Raw genomic sequence first — 25,248 nt, 5'->3', positions numbered from 1 at the left:
ATAGAGCGCTTGCTGCCCTGTGCTCACGGGATACACAGGGCCTCTGGGAGAGTCATGTCTCCCAGGTGTGTTTCCAGACTCATTTATTTTTGATGGGCATTTAGGTAACTATTATGAACAGTGTGGCTCTGAACACTTTTGTGTGTCTTTTGATGAACATATGGGTGTATTTCTGCTGCATAATAGACCTCCTGGGTCATAGGGTGTACAGATGGTTAGCTTTGATATGCTGCCAAAGAGCTTGCCAAATGGTTGTACCAATTTACCCTCCCACCAGCAGGGCATGAACACCCCTGCTGCACCACATCCTTGCCACCACTTGGCATTTCTGTCTTTTCATTTAGGCGATCCCGGAAAGTGTGTTGTATATATCCAAAATTATGAAATATCGGGGAATACTTAGAATACTGGGGATACCCCTTTCTTCAGAAGGGATCCAAAGGGAAAGGAAAATATCAAATTCATACAGATACAAGAAAACCTAAAAGAGCAACTCTATGTTAAGGGAAAATGACCATCAGAAATAGAGAGACCTATGGAAATCAGTGATGTTAATTTAACAAATATTTATTGAAGACATGTTGTTATATACTGAATTGTTCTCCACCTCCTCCAGCCCCCATATTTCATATGTTTAACATCCAGGCCCAAATATGGTTACACATCACTTCCATGGGCATCAATAAGTTTGAGCCACCAAAACAAAACTAATGATAAAAGGGTAACAAAAGGGGGCGCCTGACTGGCTCAGTCAGTTAAGTGTCTGCCTTTGGCTCCAATCATGATCCCAGGGTCCTGGGACTGAGCCCCACATCGGGCTCCCTGCTCAGCGGGGAGGCCTGCTTCTCCATCTCCCTCTGCCACTCCCCCTGCTTGTGCTCTCTTGCTCTCTGGAAAATAAATAAATAAAATCTTTAAAAATAAATTAATTAAAATTTAAATTTAAAAAAGCTTATAATAAAACTCATTATCATAAAAATTAATAATTGGCTTATAAAATAAGCCTTCCTCTCTGTAAATTGTAGACCCCCATCCCATCTTCATGAAAGTAGAGGGAAAGTAGACATTTTATTTTATTTTTTTAAGATTTATTTATTTAGGGCCGCCTGGGTGGCTCAGTCGTTAAGCGTCTGCATCAGCTCAGGTCATGATCTCAGGGTCCTGGGATCGAGGCCCACATCGGGCTCCCTGCTCAGCCAGGAGCCTGCTTCTCCCTCTCCCACTCCCCCTGCTTGTGTTCCCTCTCTTGCTGTGTCTCTCTCTGTCAAACAAATAAATAAAATCTTTTTTAAAAAATTTTATTTATTTATTTATTTATTTATTTATTTATTTATTTGAGAGAAAGAGAGTGCACACAGAGAAAGAGGGAGAAACAGACTCCCCACTGAGCAGGGAGCCCAGTTGGGGATAGGGCAGGCGCTCCATCCCAGGACCCTGGGATCATGACCTGAGCCGAAGGCAGATCCTTCACCAACTGAGTCACCCAGGCGTCTCTGGAAAGTGGATGTTTTATTCAGAAATATACATACGCCTCAAAATGTAAATACAAACAAAATTCCAGAACCATGAAAAGTAACATCTAATGCTAAGAAAGTTACCCCAAAATTCTACATTCCAAATGTAAATGGATTCCAAAACAAATTAATTTTTTGAAAGAATCTGACAAAACTTGAAAATAAGTATATTAAGCTCAGTAAAGAATGTTTCATCTTTGTAAAGCACGAATTCATGAAACAGGGGCACCTGGGTGGCTCAGTCGGTTAGGCGGCTGCCTTCGGCTCAGGTCGTGATCCCAGGGTCCTGGGATCGAGCTCCACATCGGGCTCCCTGCTCAGTGGGGAGGCCTGCTTCTCCATCTCCCTCTGCCTGCCTCTCTGCCTACTTGTGCTCTCTCTCTATCTCTCTGTCAAATAAATAAATAAAATCTTAAAAAAAAAAAAAAAAGAATTTGTGAAGCAAAAACAAAAAATAAGGAAAAACTTACATGAGAAAGAATGCATTTTAAATCTTCGAAGCAAAAATAGAGTGACTGAAATTAAAAATTCAATAATCAGGAAAACTCTAGCCCAGATACACTAAACAAATTAATGAAATTGGAGATAACGGTAAAAAACTTACCCAGAACACAGCGCAGAGAGACAGGCATAAAAACATGAATGATGAAGGGCACCTGAGTGGCTCAGTTTGTTAAGCATCTGCCTTTGGCTCAGGTCATGATCTCAGGGTCCAGGTATCGAGGCCCATGTTGGTGTCTCTCCTCAGCAAGGAGTCTGCTTCTCCCTCTCACTCTCCCTCTGTGCTCTCTCAGTCAAATTAATAAAGTCTAAAAAAAGGAGACAAGTACCAGGATGGTGATTGCTATCTCATCTGCAATAGTAAAAAAGAGAAAGAAAAGAAAATTTTAAAAATCATGTAAATGACCAATAGAAGAAAGTTTTATTTTATTTTAAAGATTTTTTATTTTTTATTTATTTATTTGAGAGAGAGAGAACACAAAAGGGGGTAGGGTCAGAGGGAGAAGCAGACTCCCTGCTGAGCAGGGAGCCCAACACGGGACTCGATCCCAAGTCCCTGGGATCATGACCTGAGCAGAAGGCAGACACTTAAAGACTGAGCCACCCAGGTGCCCCCAATAGAATAAATTTTTAAAATAAAGTATATCTCATATTAACAAATGAAATACTGTAAAATTATTAAAAGGAAGAATTAGAATTTCAAGTATCCACATAGATCCATCTTAAAAACATGTGGAACAATGTAAGCAATTTGCAGGATGAAATGCATGCTAAAATACCATTTCTATAAGCTTGAAAAATACCTACAATATATTCTTCATAGAGATGTACACATATGGTAGCAGGTATTGCCGCGGTCCAAATGTTTGTGTATCCCCCCAACACCACCACCCCCCCCAGGCCCAGATTCAAATGTTGAAATCCCACTGCCCTATGTGATGGTATTAGAAGGCGGAAGGTAATTAGTTCATGAGGGCAGAGGCTTCATGAATGAGATTAATGCCTTTATACAAGAGGCTCAAGAGAGCTCCTTTGTCCCCTTCCCCCATGTGTGGATACAATGAGAAGTCTGTGACCTGGAACAGGGCCCTCCCTTGACCATGCTGGCACTCTGATCTCAGATTTTCAGCCTCCAGAACCGTAAATAATAAATTTCTGTTGTTTATAAGCCACGCAGTCTGTGGTATTCTGTCATAGCTGCCCAAATGGACCAGGACAAGTATTAAATATATATGGCGTTGAAAAACACCCTCTAGGTAGGCAAGGAGGGGAGTGGAATTCAGGACAAATACACAGGGGATTTCAATTAAATCTGTAAATTTCTACATGTTTTAATCTGAGCAGAATTTAAGATGTTAAAAGGGGTTTTCTCACTGTCTTTGAAATTCAGCTAAGGCCCTGCAGTCAAAGAGACTTCCTAGACACATTTCTGCAGAATTTTATAAAAAATGACCAAGCTGGTCCTTCAAGTATCAGTCCCTGTCAGGTTTTTCCAGCCATTTTAGGAGAAGGCCATACATTCACTTGAATGGGATTTTGGGGGGTTTCGCCACCTTCCATAATCGAATGTTTCTTACCCACTGCCAAGCCGAGAGAGAGCCTCCAAGCAAATCAGTCACAGGGACCAAGAGTGCCTACAAGAGAGTAAACTGCCATCTCGCCTTCTGGCTGGATGTTTACAGAGCCCTCACACTGTGGGCCCTGGTACTACTCGGACACCAAAGACAAGAGCAGAAAGAGGTCTAAGGAAAGCCAATGAGCATCCACAAGGTATTTGTTGGCATCTATACCTGGGGAGCCCGTCTGGAGAATTCCAAACACAGAAGACTGGCTGGAGCAGCACCGTTACGGGGCAGGAGGGCTAACTGGATGGGTAGGCATTTGGCAGGAAAAAGACACATGATGTTTTCCTGTTGACCAAAAGGGCTTGCAGGGAGTAGCTTGGCATAAGCCATCCTGAAGAGACCCTACTACCTCCCAAGAACACTGCTTCCTGAGGTCAGGGGTCCCCAGCAGGAAGAGGCTGTGTAGGGTGAGAGTGGGTCTCAAGAAGCCAATGGAGAACGACTTAAACAGAATGAAGCCCATTCATGGGTTCTCCCAATAACCTACATCTTCACCTGAAGAACCTGTACTTGGATGCTCAGGTTAATGGAGGGAATGAGCTAGATTTAGCCAAGAGAGGACTATACACAATATCAGCTAAATACAAAGATTTTTTTGCTCCTCTTTAATCCACATACTGAACCCCATGCTAGAGCAATTAGAGAGCAAGAAAGAAGCAAAGGAAGCCAAAAAAATTCTTGAAGGGACCCTGATCTCCTTCCTCACAGAGTCAGCAGTAAGAAGAGGTAAAGACATAAGATTGAAGCTGCATTTGAGATTGCACTAGGCTTTTTCATCTCTCGAACAGCCCAATGTGAGCCACGGGATCTATCAGAGATGTCAGTCACCGAGGGAGGAGGAGAGATTGAGCAGTGTGGTTGAAAGCCCTTGGGAAGAACAAGTTCTTTCCCATTTATGTCTCTCAGAGTTTAGCCCTGGGCTAAACTCACTTATAAGGTAGTAACACAAACGGGGCAAAATGTTTCTATTTAGTAAAGCTTGAAGGTGGGTGTTGCAGCCAGGCTTCAAGATGGTCCCCATGATGGCTGCCTCCTGCCTTCACGCCCTGCATAGTCCCCCTCCACATGGTACCAGGCCCAGGGACACCAGTTTGAGTGACCAGTAACATACGGTAGAAGTAAAACATTACTTCTGAAACTAGGTTCTAAAAAAAGACTATGGCATCCCCCTCTCTCCCTCCCTGCCTCCCTCCCACCTTCCCTCCCACCCCCCCTCTCTCCCTCAGGCTTCCTTCTCTCTTGCTCTGGGGGAAGCAAGTCCTACAAAGAGGCCCACATGTCAGGAAACAGTCAGCAAGAAACCAAAACCTGCCAACAAACAAGAGTAAGCTTGGAAGCTGTCCCTCCAGCCCCGGTTAGGCTTTGAGATGACCTGCCACAGCCTGGAGGGAGACACTGGCCCAGAACCACCCAGCGAAGCCACTCTGATTCCTGACCCGCAAAAACGGTGTGAGATAATCAGTGTTTTGCTTTGTAGGTTGCAGCGCTGAGGCAATTTGTTATACAGCCGTGGATAACCAATACAGTGAGCACACCGAAATTTGATCTATTATCTTGACGTTCTTCAGAATGTCTAAACTATCTCATAATAATGTAAATATATATCATGAAGGTTTTCCCCATGTTCAGCATTTTGAAGCTAAAGTAAAGGGCCCTTTTAGGGGTGAGCACGTGGTCTCTAACTTGGATGAAAATCCCTATGGTCCCCTGAGAGCACGCTCATAAAATAAACTGTGCTTTGGAAGTGAGAAATGACGTGAAATGAGTTACTCTGAAATTCAGTTATTAAAATAGTCTACAGAACCCATGGTCTCTGGTAAAGGAATCAAGCAGTACCACCTGGGAGTGCTAGATACTACTAACAGAAGCAAGAGGGACAAGCAACATTACTGTAGTGTTCCTTACTGACACTAGATGGTGATAAAGTTTTATCGTGCAATTAAATTTCAATTACACAGTTTGGCTGGGGTAGAAGTCCTTTAAAGAAAGCCAAGCCAACATTTACTTCATTATTACTTGGTTAGTGCTATTTTTGAATTATAATTTGTGAGTGGAAATTAAAACTGAGTTGCTTGCATTGATTCCTGAACTAAATCCATCTTTGAAAGGAGGTAGTTTGAATAAAGTAAATGTACTTATAAAAATGCACTTTATAAAAATTAATAGCAATTTTAGGGGTGCTTGGGTGGCTCAGTCGTTAAGCATCTGCCTTCGGCTCAGGTCATGGTCTCAGGGTCCTGGGATTGAGCCCCGCATCGGGCTCCCTGCTCAGCGGGAAGCCTGCTTCTCCCTCTCCCACTCCCCCTGCTTGTGTTCCCTCTCTGGCTGTCTCTCTCCATCAAATAAATAAATAAAATCTTTAAAAAATAATAATAATAAAATAAAATAAAAAATAATAGCAATTTTAATAACTGTACTCTTAGCATGCATTCAGTTATTCCTGAGCATACCTGAACTTTGGGATAATTTAGGCAGAGCTGAGTCATGGTTTGCTTTTGAAAGAACAGTACCTCTAAATCAAAGGAGAAAAAAAAAACAAAAAACCAGGAAAGCACTCCAGTAATTACAATACATTTTCATTCCTTTCCTTCAAAATATTTCCTGTTACAGAGGTTGTCTAGCTTAATAATTAAGAGCACAGACCCTGGAACCAGATTGTATAGACTTAAATTCTAGTTCTCCTTTGGATTGTATCTCAGTATCCATCTCATAAATGAGTCACAAAAGAAACAGTATATGTGAAGCACTAAGAGTAATACTTAAAATTTAGAAATTCTGTTTAAATATGAACTATTATTATTTTTCCACATACATTCCCTGTGTCCGAGGTACAAAGTGCTAAGGAAGGCAGCTGGGTGGCTCAGTTGTTAAGCGTCTGCATTCGACTCAGGTCATGATCCCAGGGTCCTGGGCCCCACATCAGGCTCCCTGCTCAGCAGGAGGTCTGCTTCTCCCTCTGCCCCTCCCCACACTAGTGCTCTTTCTCTCTATCTCTCACTCTCTCTCTCACAAAAATAAATAAATAAAATCTTTTTTAAAAAGTGCTATGGAAATGTATAGCAAAAACTGAAGCTTGAAATCTAGGTCAGTTTCCCAACATTACACAATCAGCAGAGTCAAAAAGTCCACGGTTAAAGGAGACAAACATTTGGAATTGCCCTTTACTATTAACAGAGAAGGTATGCTTCCAAAGAAGAGGCGTAAACCAGGACTGGAACACAAACCTTGTAAATCTTGAGCCAATGAACCTTCCACTGCACCACAACAAATAATCCTTATTTATTGACAGGAACTCCTAAAAGACAGGTCTTGGCAATATTGGCTGCTAGTTCACTGACAGATGAAATTTTGAAATATTAACAAACACTTCCATCCAACTGCATTATTTTAGTTATCACCACCCTCTGCCTCATGGGATGTTCTGCCTTACTTGCCTCAGAGAAGGAATGATACAGCAGAATCCAGAAAAAGAAAACATTTATTTTTTAAGTTTTTACCTTAACTCCAGCTAGCTCACATACAGTGTTTGGGTGTACAACATAGTGATTCAGTCCTTCTGTAAGACACCATGTGCTCATCACGACAAGCACGCCCCTTCGTCCCCATCACCTATTTCACCCATCCCCCACCCCTTTCCACTCTGGTAACCAACAGTTAAAACAAAATATTTTTAAAGCTTAGGCCCTGGGGCGCCTGGGTGGCTCAGTTGGTTAAGCGACTGCCTTTGGCTCAGGTCATGATCCTGGAGTCCCGGGATCAAGTCCCGCATGGGGCTCCTTGCTCGGCAGGGAGCCTGCTTCTGCCTCTGACCCTCCCCCCTCTCATGTGCTCTCTCTCTCTCATTCTCTCTGTCTCAAATAAATAAATAAAATCTTTAAAAATAATAATAATAATTTTTCCCTTAACTATTTGAATATCCTGAGGTAAGGTTTCATATAACACAGATAGGGTAAAAACTTGACTTTTCCTCCAGTAATTACTATTTTTCAGGAAAGTAACAAATGAGGTTATTTTGCCCTGCGATTATAAATAGTTTATATATAGTTAAATATAAATTTAAATGTATTTGATATGATTTAATCTAAGAATATTATTTTCATTGTTTCCCAAATAGTCCTATTTTTGGCCAGTAGTAGTCTCTTTGCATTTCTTGTGGGTCGTTTTGAAATAGCCTCACTACGGGGCGCCTGGGTGGCTCAGTCGTTAAGCGTCTGCCTTCGGCTCAGGTCATGATCCTGGGGTCCTGGGATCGAGCCCCACATCAGGCTCCTGGCTCGGCAGGAAGCCTGCTTCTCCCTCTCCCTCTGCCTTTCTCCCTGCTCATGCTCTCTCTCTCTCTGTATCTCTGTGTCTCAAATGAATAAATAAAATCTTTAAAGCTTAGGCCCAGGTATTAAGGCAAAAAGACTTAGAAGGAAACCTGACATGTTAGAACAGAGCTTCCCATATCGTTACTACTCAGAAAGATTCGTCTGATAAGGAGATTTGAAAGAAAGGCAAAGACACCGATGGGCTCCAAAGAAAGGGCTCTAGTCTCAGCCCACTGCTGTCCTAAGCTGAGCCCTCTGATTGGGGCTGGGGGAGGAAAACGCCAGACATATCTAGGGATTCTAGACCAACATATTCTGCTCCCTCTCTAGGTGGAATCTGGAAGCCAAGGGACTCGATATTCCTGGGTCCTGCATGCACAGTAGATGGAAAATCTGTATGCTGTATTTAGGCAGATGGTCCTGCGAGTCCCACAGAGCTCTCAAAGCCACAGACTCGTGTGGTGGCGGCAGAATGATGCCAGAAATGCAAGACAAGCACAGAGGCAGAGTTTCTCATGGTGCAGCCGGTAAGGAAGCATTAGAACATTACTGACATGGAGAGAGCTACAGCCCTGAGAACCGACAGGAAGAGGCTTGCCCATCAGAAGCAAGGGAGAACACAGCAGGAACCACCCCGGAAAGTGGGTGTATCCTTTAAGATATTGGCTCAGCTGCTTTCACAGAGACCAAAAGGACAGAGTCCTAGCAAGACAGAACACTCACTTCTGTCCCATACCAGTTCAGGGTGGTAGTGGTCCAGGACGCTGAAGCTGCCCTGCTCCACCGGGCCAACCAGGAGCCACCCCCCAGGATATTGCCCTCGTGCCCTCCCAGAAACAAAGCCGGCTCATCATCACCCTATCTTCATTCCAGCCTTGGAGAGAGAGAGAAAAAGGAACATGGAAAGCTGAGGGTCAGCAGATGCATGACCCAGAAGTTGACACATCATTTCCATTCACCACCCATCAGCCAGCCCTTAGACACATGTCCATACCCAGCTTTAGGAGACTCGGGAAATGTAGTCACTAGCTGGGCAGCCAGGTACCCAGATAAAAATAAGGTGGTTTTTGACTAAAGAAAGAGAAACGGATATCTGTAGATAAGTGGTGATTTCTGCCACTGTCCATGTCTCATATCCCAGGGGGGATATGTACAGAGGACAAAACTGAACACTGTCAAATGCCTCGATTCTACGTAAATCCATGAATACTTTGAATCTTAGATGCAACCCTGGGTAAGTAGGGGGGGCCTGAAATTTAACAAAATTAAGTTTCTTGCACTCCACAGAATGAAAACATAAAATAGAAATTAAATTCAACTATTGAAAAAATGAAAGATACATTTTAGTACACCTTAGTTTGTAGACTGACATTTATAGCAGCTACTCTTAACTCAGACTACTTAAATAGGCTTGAAAAAATAAAGCTGTAGTTCTCTACAAAACCTTGACAGATTTTGATTTTGCAATTACTGTGATATAGTAACAATTTAATAACAACGAAGACCTTGTTAGATGTGCTTTTAAAACTATTCAAAACAGTTTTGCCAAATTTGTTTATTCATTTTATCTCCAAATTCCTATGCAGTTTATTCCCAAACTTCTTTCCACAGACGGCTGTAACAGGTGTGGGCACATAATCAAGAACAGTCCGTCTGTAAACTGGCCTGTGCATTTCAGATTGCTTTAAACAAAGGCTCTGCCCAAACCGATTATGATGATAAACAAGACAATAAGATTGTCCCTCTTGGACATCTGATCCAGAAGTAGATTGGAGAGAGTATGACAGAACTAATTAGAGAAGCAAAGAAGTCTCAGAATCAGGTCATGGTCTCAAGGTACCATCAGTTAAATGAACGTGTGACGAGAGATAGAAATCACCATCAGTACTTGGGCTGTGAACTCAAAAGCAACTGATATGCTTCCTACATTTTCTCCTTTTCCTTGCAGGTGGGTTGGAGACATGGATCTAGTTCCTGCCCATGAAAGGTGAGTAGTGTCTTGTATCACTTCTGGATCCAGGTCTTGAGACCCAGGGGGAGTCCTTCAGTTCTCCCATTCCTCATGCAGTGACTTTGGAAGCCACATGTTAATAGGGCAACATCACAAGGTGGAGGAGCCCGGGGTCTCTGAGCGGAAGAAAATCTCTACTGACGACAACATTTTGTGTGGGCAAGAAATAAATGTTTGTTGTGTGAAGCCCCTGAGATTTCAGAGCTGGTCTATTGTGGTAGCTAGTGAGTAGTTATCCAGACTAACACAGTAACCAAATGTCTCAGTGTTGCCCATACTATAATTATTCCAGGGCTAATAATTGCACAGTTGCAACTTGTCTTTAAAAAGAACCAGTAAGTCTGGAGCATTTGATTACAGCCAAGGTCTGTCCTGACCATGGCCGTGTCCGTTCTGATTATGCCCTTGCTGTCTCATTTGGTAAATATGTCACATATTGCCCTGCTTATGGGGAAACCCTATCCCCTTGTGTCCTTCAATATATACTGTGAGAACTGAAAAACGTATTTTTAAGTTATGAGCCAGAAACTTTAATGGATCAAATCCGAGAGACTTACTATATACATGAGACAAAAAGAGAAAAAGCTTAAATATAGGGGAAGAAAACGAGACCAACTTAGAAGAAAGAAGAAGAAATAAAGTTTTTATGTCTTGAGTTAGTAAGATCAAGAGGAAACAACTCAAAAGAGAAAATGGTTATCTATCCATGTAAGAGGAAGTGAGTTTACATTTAGGTACCCTTCAGTTATTTCAGTCTATAAAATCATGGCATTCCAAGAAGAGATACCATTTCATCTTGCTTCTTAATAACTTACCTGTGCCTATTTGTTACTTGCACATCACTTGAATACATTTAGAACAATCGTAATGTATTTCATATATATTCCTGAAATTAAAATTTGTGTTTCTTATGCAGACAAAATAGGAAAAGAGGTAATCTAATCACTAACATGAATGTTTTAAAGAATCATATCTCATTTTCATTTGATTCTCTCTCAAGATAAAAAGACTGCCTAATACTTTAGCATGTAGGGAACAAAACTTCTCTCAAATTGCTTTTGTCCTTTCTGGACTTATTGTTGCAATTATTATAGTATTATAGAACACATATGTATCCAAATAATAGAAATATTGACTAAAATGCATATTACCTTATATAAATCTTTACTATTTAATTATATATTGAAATGATATTTCATTTCATATGCTAACGACATAAAAAGCTACCATTGTTACAGAATGCAAAATAGAATTCTGAAGTTTAAATATACATTCCATTTATAACCCGCTTTCCCTACAATGCTAATAACATGAAATCAATTTTTTTAATGCGGACTTAGATAATAAAATTATTTTTAACCAATAAGAGAACAGTTTATTAACTCCCAGGCCAAGAGTTGACTGGGAACCTGAATGTGAGTAAAGCTATTTTCCTGAAACTTACCCTCCCCTGGGACGCTTAACCGACTGAGCCACGCAGGCGCCCCTCCCATAGGGCATTTCTATATTCAAACACCTTTCAGGTCTATTGTACGTTGCTGCAGTTTACAACGCACTATTAAATATAGCAATCCTCTGAATAGCTCTATGAGATAGAGAAGACAAATTCTTATATTCCTAAGGTCCACAAACCCAGCATACTGACCCTCTTCAAGTTGAATTCAGTCCACAGACCTGTATGTCTAATTTATGAGACTCATAAACTTTTTTGTAATTAGCTGCCAATATTTAAAAGTTTCAGACTTTCCCATTTAAAAAAATTTTTTAAATAAAAATTAGAAAACTTGAGGCACTTGGCTGACTCAGCCGGTAGAGTGAGCGACTCTTGATCTCCGGGTTGTTAAGTTTGGGCCCCACGTTGGGTGTAGAGATTACTTAAACATACAATCTTAAAACAGAAACAAAAAGAGCCTTGCTGTCCCAGAGGTCCACATTCCCTGGTGGCAACAAGTGGCTTCAGCTGAGGTGGGTAGAGGCTGCCCCTTTTTTGAGGAATCTTTCTCGCCAATTCACTTCAACCCCCACCTCTCTTTATTACCTCCAAGACTGATAACGGAGTCATTTGCCATTTATCTTGTTCTGCGGGCCTCCTTCTTGCAAAGCGTGGCCCGCCTGGCCCCTGGGGTCTGTGGGAAAAGGAATCAGCCAGGTCACCCCTGTCAGCCCAGGAATGGTGGGGATGCGCGGCTCAGAGCTGAGGCTTGCGGTGCTCGTTGGAAATGCACACAGCTGGCTTTGGAGATAACTTAGAAGGTTAAATATGGAAAAGACCTTCACACATCATCTCAAACTTCTCATTGTACAGAAGAGGAAACTGAGGTCCCAGGGGGCCCCGTGACTTGCGCCACATCACACCGTGAATTTACAGAAAAGCCCAGCTCAGAGCCCAGGTCTTTTAACTCCAGAATGAGTCCCCTGGAGAAACAGAAACAGGAAAAAGAAACAACTGCAGAGAAAGGAAGGAGAGTAGGGACGAGCTCTCCCTCCCCACCTCCCCCAGGCCGTGGCAAGCAGCCAACGGCAGCTCACTGCATATTTAATTTAAACCTTTGTCTGCCCTGGCAAGGACAAAGTACAATCTGTTTTATGTAAAAAGTCTTCCCTGAGGAAAGCCTCGGCCTCCAGCTGCGAAACTGATTGATGTTCCTAAAGGCCCCAGGAACCTCTGCTGGGATCCGACGTTGTGGTTTCCAAAAAAAGAGTTTGTGAAAAAGGAAGCGCTGAAAACAAATTTTTTTCCTTTATTGTGTTTCTCTCAATCTGGGAGAATTAGACTGCAACATGAGGGGGCAACATGCAAATAAAGACTATAATTTAAAATCAGATTTCGGAGTTCCACAGGGGAGGTGCTCAGGAGGCAATCTGCGGGGGGAGGAAGACAGGAGATGTGTCTAGAAGCTTTATATGCACAGCAAGCACTCTGCTTTACTTAGATTGCCCCTTCCAATCAATAAAGATAGCAAGATGTTCTAAAGATGCTTTAGCCACACTTGGCAGGAGACCCACAGCACTGGTGTTTGCATTTGAAATGTGTGTGAAACGTTCGAATAGAGATTAAAATCCATGTTATTTTGAGAATTTTGTGGTATTCCTGATACCCGGTTAAGGAGACCCCTATTTGGGGTGACACTTCTGGCGACACCAAGGCCAGTTTTGAAATCCAGTCCTTGAGTTGCCTCAGAGTGCTCCTGGACGAGTCAGGGTCAGGGGCATCTCCTGCCGGGCTTCTGTTCCATCCCTGACGATCTCAACCCGCACTTGGGGCCCCAAGCACACACAGCACCGAAGTGCTCAGCCCCACCGCGGACAAAACCACTACCAAAGTTCTGAGGCTAAGATTAACCCCCAAGGACTGGCCTTTCCTCCCGGCCCTTAGCCTCACCCAGAGCAGAGGACGTGGCAGTGCGAGAGGTGGACGCGGGTTAGGGTTCAAGTGCCTGCCTTCACCTTGAGGCTCGGTGCGGGGGTGAACTTCAGCTCCAAGCGAGAACAAAGCCACTGCCAGGTCAGGGCTAAGAAGCTGGGGCCGATCTTGGGCTGGTGCCAGGACCCAGAAACCGTTGCCATGAGCCACCAGCTGGCTCGGGTCCCAGGACCATGTGCAGCTGCCGTGCAGGCCAGACGGGGCCTGCAGACTGTCGCCGTGCCAACCACCCCATTAGGCCTCCAGGGCTCTGCTCCTGTCAGTCTCACACCCAGTGGCCCGTGTACCTTGGCATTAGCACGCCTGTAAGTATATTCTGAGGTGGCTGAATAGACCTTCAGAAAAGCCGCATGACCTGCTGGTTCTTACAGTTCTGGACATGATCCTGCTCTAAAAATCCACAGAGGTCAGGATGTATGGTGACAGATCTCTGAAGCTTGTTGGCCTGAAGAAAATGAAAGAATCAACTACATCCCTTAACTCCGTGTGGTCTAAGGTGCCTGTCACTGGGACTTCAACAAGAACAACCCAGGCGCCACTGGCTGTGGAAATAGAAAGCCCACCTCTTACGTCCTAACAGTGAGGGCAGATCAATAAATGGCCATATACACAGCTGTTTCTAGCTGGCTTCCTGCTGTCTTGAGCATTACACTTTAGTAAGAAAGTTAACAGCAATGCAATCATTGCGAAAAGGCCGAAAGGGGGGAAATTTTTATCTTAAACAATATACTATTTCTTTTATATACTAGATCATCTTGGGTATCAGTGGCTATTCTCCAAGGCAGCTGGTCCCACCGACCCTCTGGAAACTCTGTTCCAAAAGATCAAGTTTGGGGCACCTGGGTGGCTCAGTCGTTAAGCGTCTGCCTTCAGCTCAGGTCATGATCCCGGGGTCCTGGGATCGAGCCCCGCATGGGGCTCCCTGCTCTGTGGGAAGCCTGCTTCTCCCTCTCCCACTCCCCCTGCTTGTGTTCCCTCTCTTGCTATCTCTCTCTGTCGAATAAATAAGTAAAATAATATCTTTAAAAAAAAATCAAGCTTCTTCTTTTCCTAATTTTGTTCCCTTCCAAACTCATTAGGCCCTCTCCTGCTTGCAAATTCCTGCATTTTTAACAGGCTGTCCATCTTCAGATTCTCTTCTCATCAAGAATCCTGTACAATTGTTTGGTCAACTTTGGTCTGAAGGCATGCTCCCTAATGAGAATAAAAGTCAAGATCCTACAGTGAGGCCAACAGGATCAGTCCCATGGAGAGTAGCCCAGTAGGGCTTAAGCTATAAAGACAAATAAGACAAGCTCTCTATGCTAGGGAAACTCGTAATCTAGGGGAGGCCATGGATATGTGGCTTAACAAGGTGATAAGTGGAAGCTAGCAGTGTGAACCAAGTGCTATGGGGACTCAGAAGCAGCAGTGAATAATTATGCTGGGTGTGGGGATTAAAGATCTGGGACTGCTTCCCAGAGAGAGTAACAGTTGAGCTGAAACTTAAAGGATAAGCAGGCTTTGATCAGGAGAAAATTTAGTGGGCACAGCGCTCAGCAAGATGCATTCTGGGAAGAGCCATGGCGCAAAAGACTTCCAGACACTGAGAAGTGATGATGTATTAAATGTCGGGAGCGCAGAAGACCCTCTGGTACAGCTGAAGTTTCTGGTATAATGTCAGCGTGACACGAGAGAGACTTAAGAGTTAGGTTAGGCCAGATGATGACAATCTTGGAAAACAAACTCCGGAGACTTTATCCTGAAGGCAGTGGTGAAGCAAGTGAAGGATTTTAAGCAACTGGCTGGCAAAAGAGTTTAGGTTAGTGTAGTGTGGGTGATGAGCAAAATTTTCTAGAAATGACTCTGGGAGGTCACTTGAGGCAGCCTGGGCAGGCCAACAGGAGCAGGGCCTTCCACCTTCTCCCAGTGGGATGGACTCCCTCCAACTCAACTTAGCTTCCTCTATAGGACTGGAGGCTTCTTCTCTGCCCCCTCAAGCCTCAAATCTCCAAAGCTGAAAAACTGGCTTTCCTGGACATCCTGAAAACATTTAACACTATTTAACACCTGGTGCCCCAGTAGTGTTTGTATCCCCACAGATGAGTTGTTCTCTCACTTTCCCTATATGGAAAGCAACAAGGAGATAGAACATAAACCTTCCATATTCCAGTAGATGCCTTTCCTTAGATCGATGAAAGGCTAAGATCACAGACTTCTGCTCTTCCTGCAGACACTTGCTTAGTATTTTTCATCAATAAAGTCTATTTCTAAATCCGTATCAGAGAGTGTTGTGGAATGCTTTCTGACCATGGTGCTTTATGACCACAGTGACTCATGAAGGTACCACCACATTGCACCATAATGGGGTATCCTAGGAATGGAATAAGACATATCTGACCTATTGTCAGATAAGACTGTTTATGTTATAACAGGGGTGCCTGGGTGGCTTAGTCAATTGGGCTTCAGCTCAGGTCATGATTTCAGGGTTGTGAGATCGAGCCCCATGTTAGGCTCTGCACTGAGTGTGGAGTCTGCTTGAGATTCTCTCTCCCTCTCCCTCAGCCCCTCCCCCCACTGCTCGTGCACACGGACACCCTCTCCCTAAAATAAACAAACCTTTAAAAAAATTATTTAAAAAAAGACTCTTTATGTTGTAACAGAGGCTCCAACTAAAACTGGCTTTAAAATTGAAGGGGATTCTTGGTTCTCATAACTGTTGGGTGGACATAGTTGATCAAGTGTTTCAGTGATATCAGTGGTCCATTTCTTTTTAGCTCTCTGCTCCGCCTTCTCTAGTGTCAGCCTCATTTTAAGGCTGACTCTCTAACAGTTGTAGGAAGGCTGCCAGTCACAATCAAGTCTCAAACATTCACATCCAATGGCAAAGAGGGCTTCCACACCAGCATTCCAAGCCAGTGTCCTGAAATCCATCCTAATTGGATAAGCTCATCTCACCTGTCTATGCTCACACCCATCCATGTATTCATTTAACAAATATGTGTTGATGTCTATTACCTGTTAGCCACTGCTCTAGGTCCTGGGCCATTGAAATAACATTGAATAGCTGATTAGGTGTAAGCCAACTGGTACCCACCACTAGGGCTGGGAGTATGCTCAGTTTTCTCCAAAGCATATGGACTGTATAGGGGTGGAAATAAATGCTTGAATAAAGATGTCCATGCTATTAGGAGAGGGGGAGGAGAGAATGGATATTAGTAAGGTGACCAAGAAACTCTTTACAGTCTTGCTACTGAAAGTCTGGTCCATGAACTGGCCTTATCAGCATCGCTTGGGAGCTTACTTTAAATGCAGAATCTCAGGTAGTACCCCAGTTCTACTGGATCAGAATTTGTATTTTAAGAAGATCCCCAGGTGATCCATGTTAACATAAGACTTTGAGAAACACTCATCTACAGGGTAGATAAAAATGTGATGATTGGGGGCACCTGGGTGGCTCAGTCATTAAGTGTCTGCCTTTGCCTCGGGTCATGTTCCCAGGATCCTGGGATCGAGCCCCACATCAGGCTCCCTGCTCCGCGGGGAGCCTGCTTCTCCCTCTCCCACTCCCCCTTGTTTGTGTTCCCTCTCTCACTGTGTCTCTGTCAAATAAATCAATAAAATCTTAAAAAAAAAAAATGTGATGATTGGGGCTGTAGGGTAAAGAAGTTGGAGAACCAGCCAAATGGTCTACATAGCAGACGCAAGTTGGGATGACTACCAGCTCATAACAGTTCTCCCATGGAGAATTGTGCAGCTGTACCCTCTGCCAGAGATGATTCATCCAAAAGGAGATGTACCTGCCAAGGTGGGCCAATTAATGGATCATTCTTCTAGGTCTTCAAAACATGAATAGGGATAAATGGTTATAAAAGGCCACTGAAGAGAGTTGCAGGTTGACAGAACCCTGGCAGGCCCAGAATTACCTAGGCTGGGGATCCTCAAAGTGCTCTGAGGCTTGGTTATTGCCAACTACTCTGATTCATCCATCCCCTAAAATATCCCCCTTTTTAGCTTCAATTAGCCAAAAAGGGTTTTTATTGCTGTCATTGAAACAACCTTAACTTCCATTGCTTTGACTTTCTCAGTATAGACATCTACTGATGATGAGAGTGTTTGGTCTGCCTAAGGGGAAGACCAAAGTTAATCCATTTCCCTACATAGTGTCTGAGATGCATACACTGCTTTTTCTCCTCTGCTTCCAAACTTGACCCCCTACACAGGCCATGTATTGAATTTCATTCACAATTGACAAAAGCATAAAAAGCCATTTTTATCGTATTTTTTAAAAAATTCTACGTATTCTGAAATGCTCGTGGATTTCATAACAAATGTTCCATTTGGGATTTACTTTCTGTATACAAATTAATGTATCTTTCTAGAAAGATCCATGCATGTGTCCTCTTTAATCTCACCATCTATTGTTGACTTTTTTTCAGATGCAGCTGCCTTTTATAAATATATCTACCAAATGACTGAATTGTTGTTATACCAATTTTTCCTCTTTTACATGCAAAATGTTTTCAATCAAATGTTGGCTAATAGCTAGGCTGTTTGGAAATTAACAATCCTAATACATGGGAACAACAATATAGGCATTTAAAGCTTAATTACTTCTTCAGGCTCACTGTGAGAAAATCAAGGCTTTTTTTTATTAGTCTGATTCTGTATTCCTTGGAGTATTGCATCTTATGCTACAATATTCTCATTTTCTTCTTCTTCTTCAAAAAAGAAAACAACCCTAATACAACAAAACAACGAAGAGGTCACATCTCACAAGGAACAAACATGACTTCACATGGGGAAGTGAGTCACCGTGCATCAGACTGGGAACTGAGTCAGGACTAAACTGACTCACATCTTTCTGGGCCAAGAACCAATTCTAGTTATATCATGGTGGAAAATGACTCATTGACTACCTTTATTAGGTCCCCTCAAATCAACTGCAAATTGGAGTAGGTCTTATGAAACTCAGGTGTCTCTGCTTGAGCCATTAGTCTCTGCCGGTGCGCAGAGGATTTGTGTCTATGAACCTCCCTGGCTGTTTGGCCACAAGAACTCAGAAGCCTACTTTTGTCAACAGTGTGTTGCACTTATCTGAGCTGACCACATCGAAACATAAGAGTATGCATAAAAAAAAAAAAAAGAGTATGCATAAACTTTGTAGTCTCTATGCAATAAGCACATTTGTTGATAATCTATCGGTCGACTGAAAATCTGTTATCTTTCGTGTGTTTTTAAAAAAATGTTTGCTGTAGAAAATAATCTGAAAAGGCAACTAACTGTTCAGCACTTTCGTCAATTGAAGGTCAAAGTTCAGCAATAGCTGATAGCACTCTTTTCTGACTTATAGTTACCCCTGCCACTAAACTGAGTAAAACTGATACAGTATTCCAGTTAAAGTAGGAAAGGGAGGGGCACCTGGGTGGTGCAGTCAGTTAAGCGACCAGCCTTTGGTTTCTGCTCATGTTGTGACTTCGTGGTTGTGAGATCCAGCCCTATGTCAGGCTCAGCATGGAGTCCGCTTGAGATCTCTCTCCCTCTCTCTCTGCCCCTCCAGCTCAAGCTCTCTCTTTCTCTCTCTCTCTAAAATAAATAAATAAATCTTTAAAAAAAAAATTGGAAAGGGAGACAGGGAAAATTAGAGCTCCAAAATCATAATTCCCAAAACATCTTCAATAAATACATTAGGAGGAACTATAAGTATTATTAACACCTGGAAGTCTAAAATGGATATTGTTTTTAGAAGAATCCCCTAACTGGCTGATCTGGCCTTAAACATATAGGAATTCCACATACATATCCAGAAGTTTGGACAACACTGCGGCTACTCTCTCGTAGGACAGTTGGCTAGGACAGGACATCTGCTTCTCCCTGGAGAGAGGACTTTTAGAGTGCTCTCCAATCATCTCCAGGTCCCAACGGTCCCCACTAGTCTCTTTTGTCACAACCAGATTCATTTCTCATTACTTGCTTGATCCCTGGTAAGCATTTGAGTTTGCAACCCCTGATAAGTAGATTCCAAATTTTTCTTACTACTAAATAATAAAAAGAAATAGAAAATTTTAAAGGAAGTTAAATATTTTAAAAGCATATTCATATTGCAGCTTGGCCAATCTTCTTTTCAATTTTTCAATCAGATTTTTCTTTATTAAACATGTACTGAGGATCTTGTTTGTGCCAAGACAGTGGGCTGGATGCTTGACATTAAAATGTACGCTAATGTCCTTGCCCTCGAATTGCTTGTGATGTAATTGGACAGGTCATAAAAGCATGTCCTTTATTTAAAATTCTACCTTAAAAAGCATTAACATGAGGCTCCAAGACTTTATATAATTTAACCAAAACCGGAGACACTAGAGCTTATCTTTGTCCATTTAGGGGTCTTTACCTTTCAGTTAAAAACATTGCAGTACTTAATATTTGAGTAGCACTATGCTAAGGGATATAGACTCCTGTAGGGCACAGTCTTTATCCACGAGAAATCTATATTCTATTAGGATTGCAACATTAACCAAGTAATTCAAATATCTGGCAACAAGTGATGATACGTAGGGCTGAGAAGCCACCTTAGCTCTCAGAGATCACTTTCTGGGCGGGTGTGTGGAGAAGGCCCCATCCCACCTCTGAGGTTTGAGCCGCTCTTCTGCAGACATCATCCTTGACTTAATTATTCTAACCTAAACCAAGGCTGTAAGCCAGCTGAAGAAGAGTTGAGGTTTTCCCCAGAAAGCCTACATAATTCTGACTAGTAACCACAGGGAAAGTTTAAGCAAGAAAGAAGTGGTGAGAGTGGGAGGAAGGAGAAAGAGAAATAGAAAGTCCCAAAGAGAAGCTCAGTCAACAGGCAGGCTCTGGATAACCTTCAGATTCTGTAGTCCCTGCCCACTTGGATTCATCAACTGCCATGAAGATTCTGCCAGTAATGGGGGTCAAGAGGATTCAGTTACAGTCAGATGGTGACCTTCGTGTGGAAGTTCTGAGCCTATTCACTCCGTGATCCATTCTCCTCTCCCTTTCCTTCGCGTCCCTGCTCCGCCACACCGCTCTGACCTGCACTGCTGGCAAAGGGGAGCTGATCTCCACAGCTTGTTTTTCCTGAGCTTCCAGTGTCGCTGGCTGCCCTCTGCGATGGGCCAACATCAGCATGAGATTGTGGAGGAGATAGGGGGTGGGGAGAAACATGAGGCCGCCACTTCCTCCACCTTGGATGGCCTCTCAGATGACTGAATGGTCTCCTCTAGGGCTTTAGCTCCTGCAGACAGGTCTGCCAAATTTCCAGCCAAAGCTAGGTGACCCTGGTTCCTGTGTCCTTGCCTATATGTAACTCTGCCTCCCTCACCTCTCTCTCTGTTGATAAGCCTATTTTTCCCAGCTTCCTCATCACCTGTGTTAACAGTTCCTATGTTGAATTTCTTTTCTTGTAAATACTTAAAGCGGTTTCAGATTTCCTTGCTAGATCCTGATATATATCTTTGATATTTTAAAATATATATTAAGTATATATGAAAAAATATCTATTTGATACATTAAAATGGTGACTTGCCAAGTAGTCCAGTTACAATATTCAAGAGTAGAGCACAATTACTAAGTCTTTCCTACCCCCATCCCCCACCTCCCAATATGTAGGCATTACATAAATGACTGTTCAAAGAGAAGGTCTATCTCCCTGAGCTTCAGGAAAAACTGGGCCCCTAGCTGAGTAGGAGCAATTGTAACATAAATCCATTGTCCTGAAAGTGTGTAATAAGCAACCAAGTGCCCCACAGTCACCATATCTTTGGCGCATCACCTATGAGAAATGACGAGTATTGTAACAGGCATGCAGCTCAGCCCACAAACTTGGGTGTGCCAAGAGTTCTTGCAATTCTCAGGTTTATTTAAATAAAGGAGATTTAAAGAGGTAGTGAGAGGAGATAAAAGCAGAAATGTTTCTATTTTTTAAAAAAAGAGGAAGGCAGAGATGAAAATCAGAAAGAGAAGGGGTGAAAGGAGCTAGCTTGTGGGGTCTTGTGGTCTGAACAGCAGTGCACTCAATGCCCAACACGGGACAAGGACAGAGAGGGAATGAAACGTGCTAGTTCCTCCTTAGTTAGGTCACCCTCGTGGCTTCACAATTTAGTCAAAATGCCTGCATTTTGGAAAAGTAGATATTTTTAGACAAAAATTCAAAACTGCATTTCATAGTAAACAAAGAATGATTTGCAAATTGACTTCCTTTTTACAAATCAAAATATAAAGTTTCTCTTCTTTAATATATAAATATATATGTAGGGGCACCTGGGTGGCTCAGTCGGTTAGGCGTCTGCCTTCGGCTCAGGTCATGATCCCAGGGTCCTGGGACGGAGCCCCGCATCAGGTTCCCTGCTCTGCGGGAAGCCTGCTTCTCCCTCTGCCCTTCCCCCTGCTCGTGCTCTCTCTCTCTCTCAAATAAATATATAAAATCTTCAAAAAATAAAAAATAAACACATATATATAGCAAAGGATGGTTTACATACTAAATTTCTTTTATCTCAGCCTACAATTCATGAGCAATTATACAAATTGTACACACATGGAAAACACGTGCACATATAAAATATCGCCACATATTTAAAAATTATACCCATTAAACAATTATATAATCCTAAGTCACTAAACCAAATCTTTTATGTCCTACCTTCCAAAGCCTGGCTATTATTTTTTAGAATATATACACAAACCACCCCCCACCTTTCTCGAGATACTTTTAAACAAATTCACTTTATTAATAGAAACCAGGCTCAGATTTTTTATATTCTATATTCACCTGCGGTTTTTTTTCCACTAAAAATGTAATAAAAACGCAGGCACATGCTGCAAATACTAAATTAGAAAAACAGCTGTGCTTTTTACATTGTCCTGCCCTAGAAAAAAGGCACCCAAGACAATCCCAGCAGCTGGTATCCTCTCCATGGTGTGCTCATTACCACAAGTAAATAAAGTCAGTAAATTACTGGCAGAGCACGGGCGGCTATGATGAGTCTAGGAAATCACCCTTTCATCAAACTCTCTGCACACTGTATATTGCCAAGGCAAAAAGCAAATGATGATGATCAATGGAGGATTAATATTTTAGTCAAAGAGGAATGGAGATGAATGCGTACTATAAATTATTAACCAGCACTTGTACTCTATCCCCTTGGCACAGTGTGAACTGGGCTTCTAAAGAAACAAGATACATATCTTCTACTTACCTAGCAATATTTTCTTCAACCAATGAATAATATTCCTGAAGATGCACATTTCTGAGACATCCAAGCGGGAAATTTATATCTGAATTTCTCTACCTTTCTGTAACAGAATGTGGGCAAAACATAAATATTTCTTTGTTTATATTTTATAAACATATATGTGTGCTATGTTATGTCTATAAATATTACCGTGCTAGAGCAGAGACGCAATCATTGGGCTGGAAAGCAAGACGGATCTGTTCTAGTTCTCCCTTGGCTGTGACCAGCAGGGACACGTTAAGCCTCTCTGAGCCTCAGGGTTTTTTTTAATTTTATTTATTTATTTGTCAGAGAGAGAGCACAAGCAGGGGGAAGCAGCAGCAGCGGGAGAGGGAGAAGCAAGCTCCTCACTGAGCAAGGAGCCTGATGCGGGACTCGATTCCAGGACCCTGGGATCATGACCTGAGCCGAAGAAAGACACTTAACCGATTGAGCCACCCAGGCGTCCCTGGGCCTCAGTTTTCTGAACTGTAAAAGAAAGGGTTGCATCAGAGATGGACCTTTTCAGCTTTAAATTTCATCGAAGGGCTTCATAATAAGCAAATAGTAGGAAGAACTAGGAGATAGTTGTAACCAGAGGTATAGCATAAAAATTAAAAACAAATGTAAAAATTGTTCAGTTATTTAAGCCAACAGAATACATACTGGCCAGGAGAAAATGTGTATGTATATAGAAAATCATATGTACATGCAATCATTTGCATGTATAAGTTGCTCTCCCCTTGATTGAGAAAATAAGTAATTGTCCACCACTAACTGTTCACTGAAATAAAGGAGTTCGATCTCTGCATATCAGTAGCATACCACGAAGGTTGCACAAGAGATTATTAAATACTTAGCATTCGAAATCTAAGAAATAGTAATACTTGAAATATGGAGCGATCATAGACTTGTAATTTCCTGGATATGCAATCCTAGCAAACAAAAGGCAAGGCAGCATTCACTATGTGCTAAGGTGACCCTGAAATGAATAACTTGCAATGAAATGTGACCCAAAATGAATGGCTTGTTCACCAAGAGCCCACCACGGAAGAGAGGGGAATCACTCGCAATAATAAAAATCAGGCTGTGATGAGGAGACTCATAGGAAGGTGTTCATAAGCTAGAGAGAACACAGAGCCAGGGCAGGAGATCATAGGGAGAGAGGTACTTCTGACTCCTGTAAGATTTGTTTCGCACATTAAGAAGCCTCCAAATGACAGCTGTGACGCAGAAATGGGCGTCAGAGTTCAGAGAAGTTTAGGGACCATTTAGTTTTATCCTCCCATTCTATAGATTGGAAAAGTCAAGGTCAGAAAGGGTATGTATTTTGTCTTGTGGTAAGTGTTTGGCAGAGTCAGACTAGAAGCAAATTAAGCCTTCGAACTTCCAGTCAGGCTTGCTTTCTTTCACTGCTTCCCTTCTCTCTGTGTGGGTCCAAAACAAATTCTTCCCTGACTGACTTATGGCAAATGATCCTCCTGGGATGAATAGAATGTACTGTTACCTCTCCCTCCCTGAGAAGTTCCTCCCAAGCCATAAAGTTTTCCCAAGCTGACTAATGCTTTGCTTGGTCAGAATTGTTTTTAAGCCATCATTCTAAATATCATCTCCCAGCTGAGTGATCTGGGAACCAAGCTGTTCGTCCCCACTGACTTTACCATGTTAGTCCCAGAGTGGGAGAGCCAGCACGGCCTGTGTGATGTAGGTCAGTGACTCACAGACAAAGGATCACACGAGGGAACAGAAGCTCTCTGAAGGACTCAGGGTCTGATGTTCGATGGGCTATAAATGTCTCTGTGTCTCAGTTCCCTTATCTGTTTGTTACACAGGGACAAATATTCATTTACGTTTCCAACACTGTGGAGATAAAAAAACAATCATTAATATTTTTTAAAACTCTGACTTCAGAAATACAGATTTGACTCTTCAAGTAGGAAGCACATCTTAAAAATAATCTAGTTTATTTCCTCATTTCACAAGAGAAAAAAAAGGATCAGAAAAAACTTCTCTTTGTTCGATATGAACCAGCTAGATGGTTCTAGAGTTAAGGCTGTAAGCTGGGCCTTTCCACACGCATTGCTCATCCTCTTTAAAGGGCTTCATAAATGGGACAATATAGAACACGGAAAATCGTATATTCATACTGAGTCGTGGTAGACACAAGATGGCAGTCTCCTACACTAGCAGGACAGAGGTTCCCCTCCCCCCCCAACGCACACCAAATTAATTGGGTTTCTCATAAATTATGTGGTAGTTCTTACCATATAATTTCAGATACGGAGACCGGTTGGGAGTCATCTCCTTCAGCCTAACAATTTGAGATGATCAAGCTGTGTCACAATGAAGGAGGAAGCCAGAGGAGGAGGGGCTGATTGTGCTAAAACAGTGCTTCAGAAGACCTCAGGGCCACAGATTACAGAGGGGGCTGCATCCCTCCCTCTCCCAGCTCTCCCACAACTCGGGGAGGTAGTTGCCCTCTCTCTCACCCACTTCCACCCATATCACTCAAACTCCAGATTACTTTCTGGCGATTTAATTCAGGCTCCTAATCATGTGACAAGACCTGGATGAAAATGACACATGTGGAGAAAGAGACCCAAAGCTTCCAGGCTCTAACTCTCCACAGGGAGCGGTCATTACTTGGCACTTGC

General features: G+C 42.6%; 1 long non-coding RNA gene across 2 annotated transcripts; it reads right to left on the bottom strand.

Annotated features, from left to right (window-relative positions):
- Positions 1-852: 852 nt before the first annotated feature.
- LOC118020170 lies at positions 853-25,248 on the bottom strand. Of its 2 annotated transcripts, XR_004681826.1 has the most exons (7): positions 24,859-25,248; positions 24,256-24,454; positions 22,580-22,676; positions 12,000-12,823; positions 2,119-2,367; positions 1,985-2,029; positions 853-890 (listed from the first exon to the last, which is right to left on the bottom strand). It is a non-coding gene; the product is annotated as an uncharacterized LOC118020170 (long non-coding RNA). The 2 variants fall into 2 exon arrangements; XR_004681825.1 differs by lacking the exons at positions 853-890; positions 12,000-12,823 and having other exon boundaries at positions 1,943-2,367.

Source organism: Mirounga leonina, unplaced genomic scaffold (assembly GCF_011800145.1).
Source record: "Mirounga leonina isolate KUSES-001 unplaced genomic scaffold, KU_Mleo_1.0 Mir_109, whole genome shotgun sequence".
Classification (NCBI taxonomy): Eukaryota; Metazoa; Chordata; class Mammalia; order Carnivora; family Phocidae; genus Mirounga; species Mirounga leonina.
Note: the sequence above shows the minus strand (reverse complement) of the source record. Positions and strands in the feature narration are given on the sequence as shown.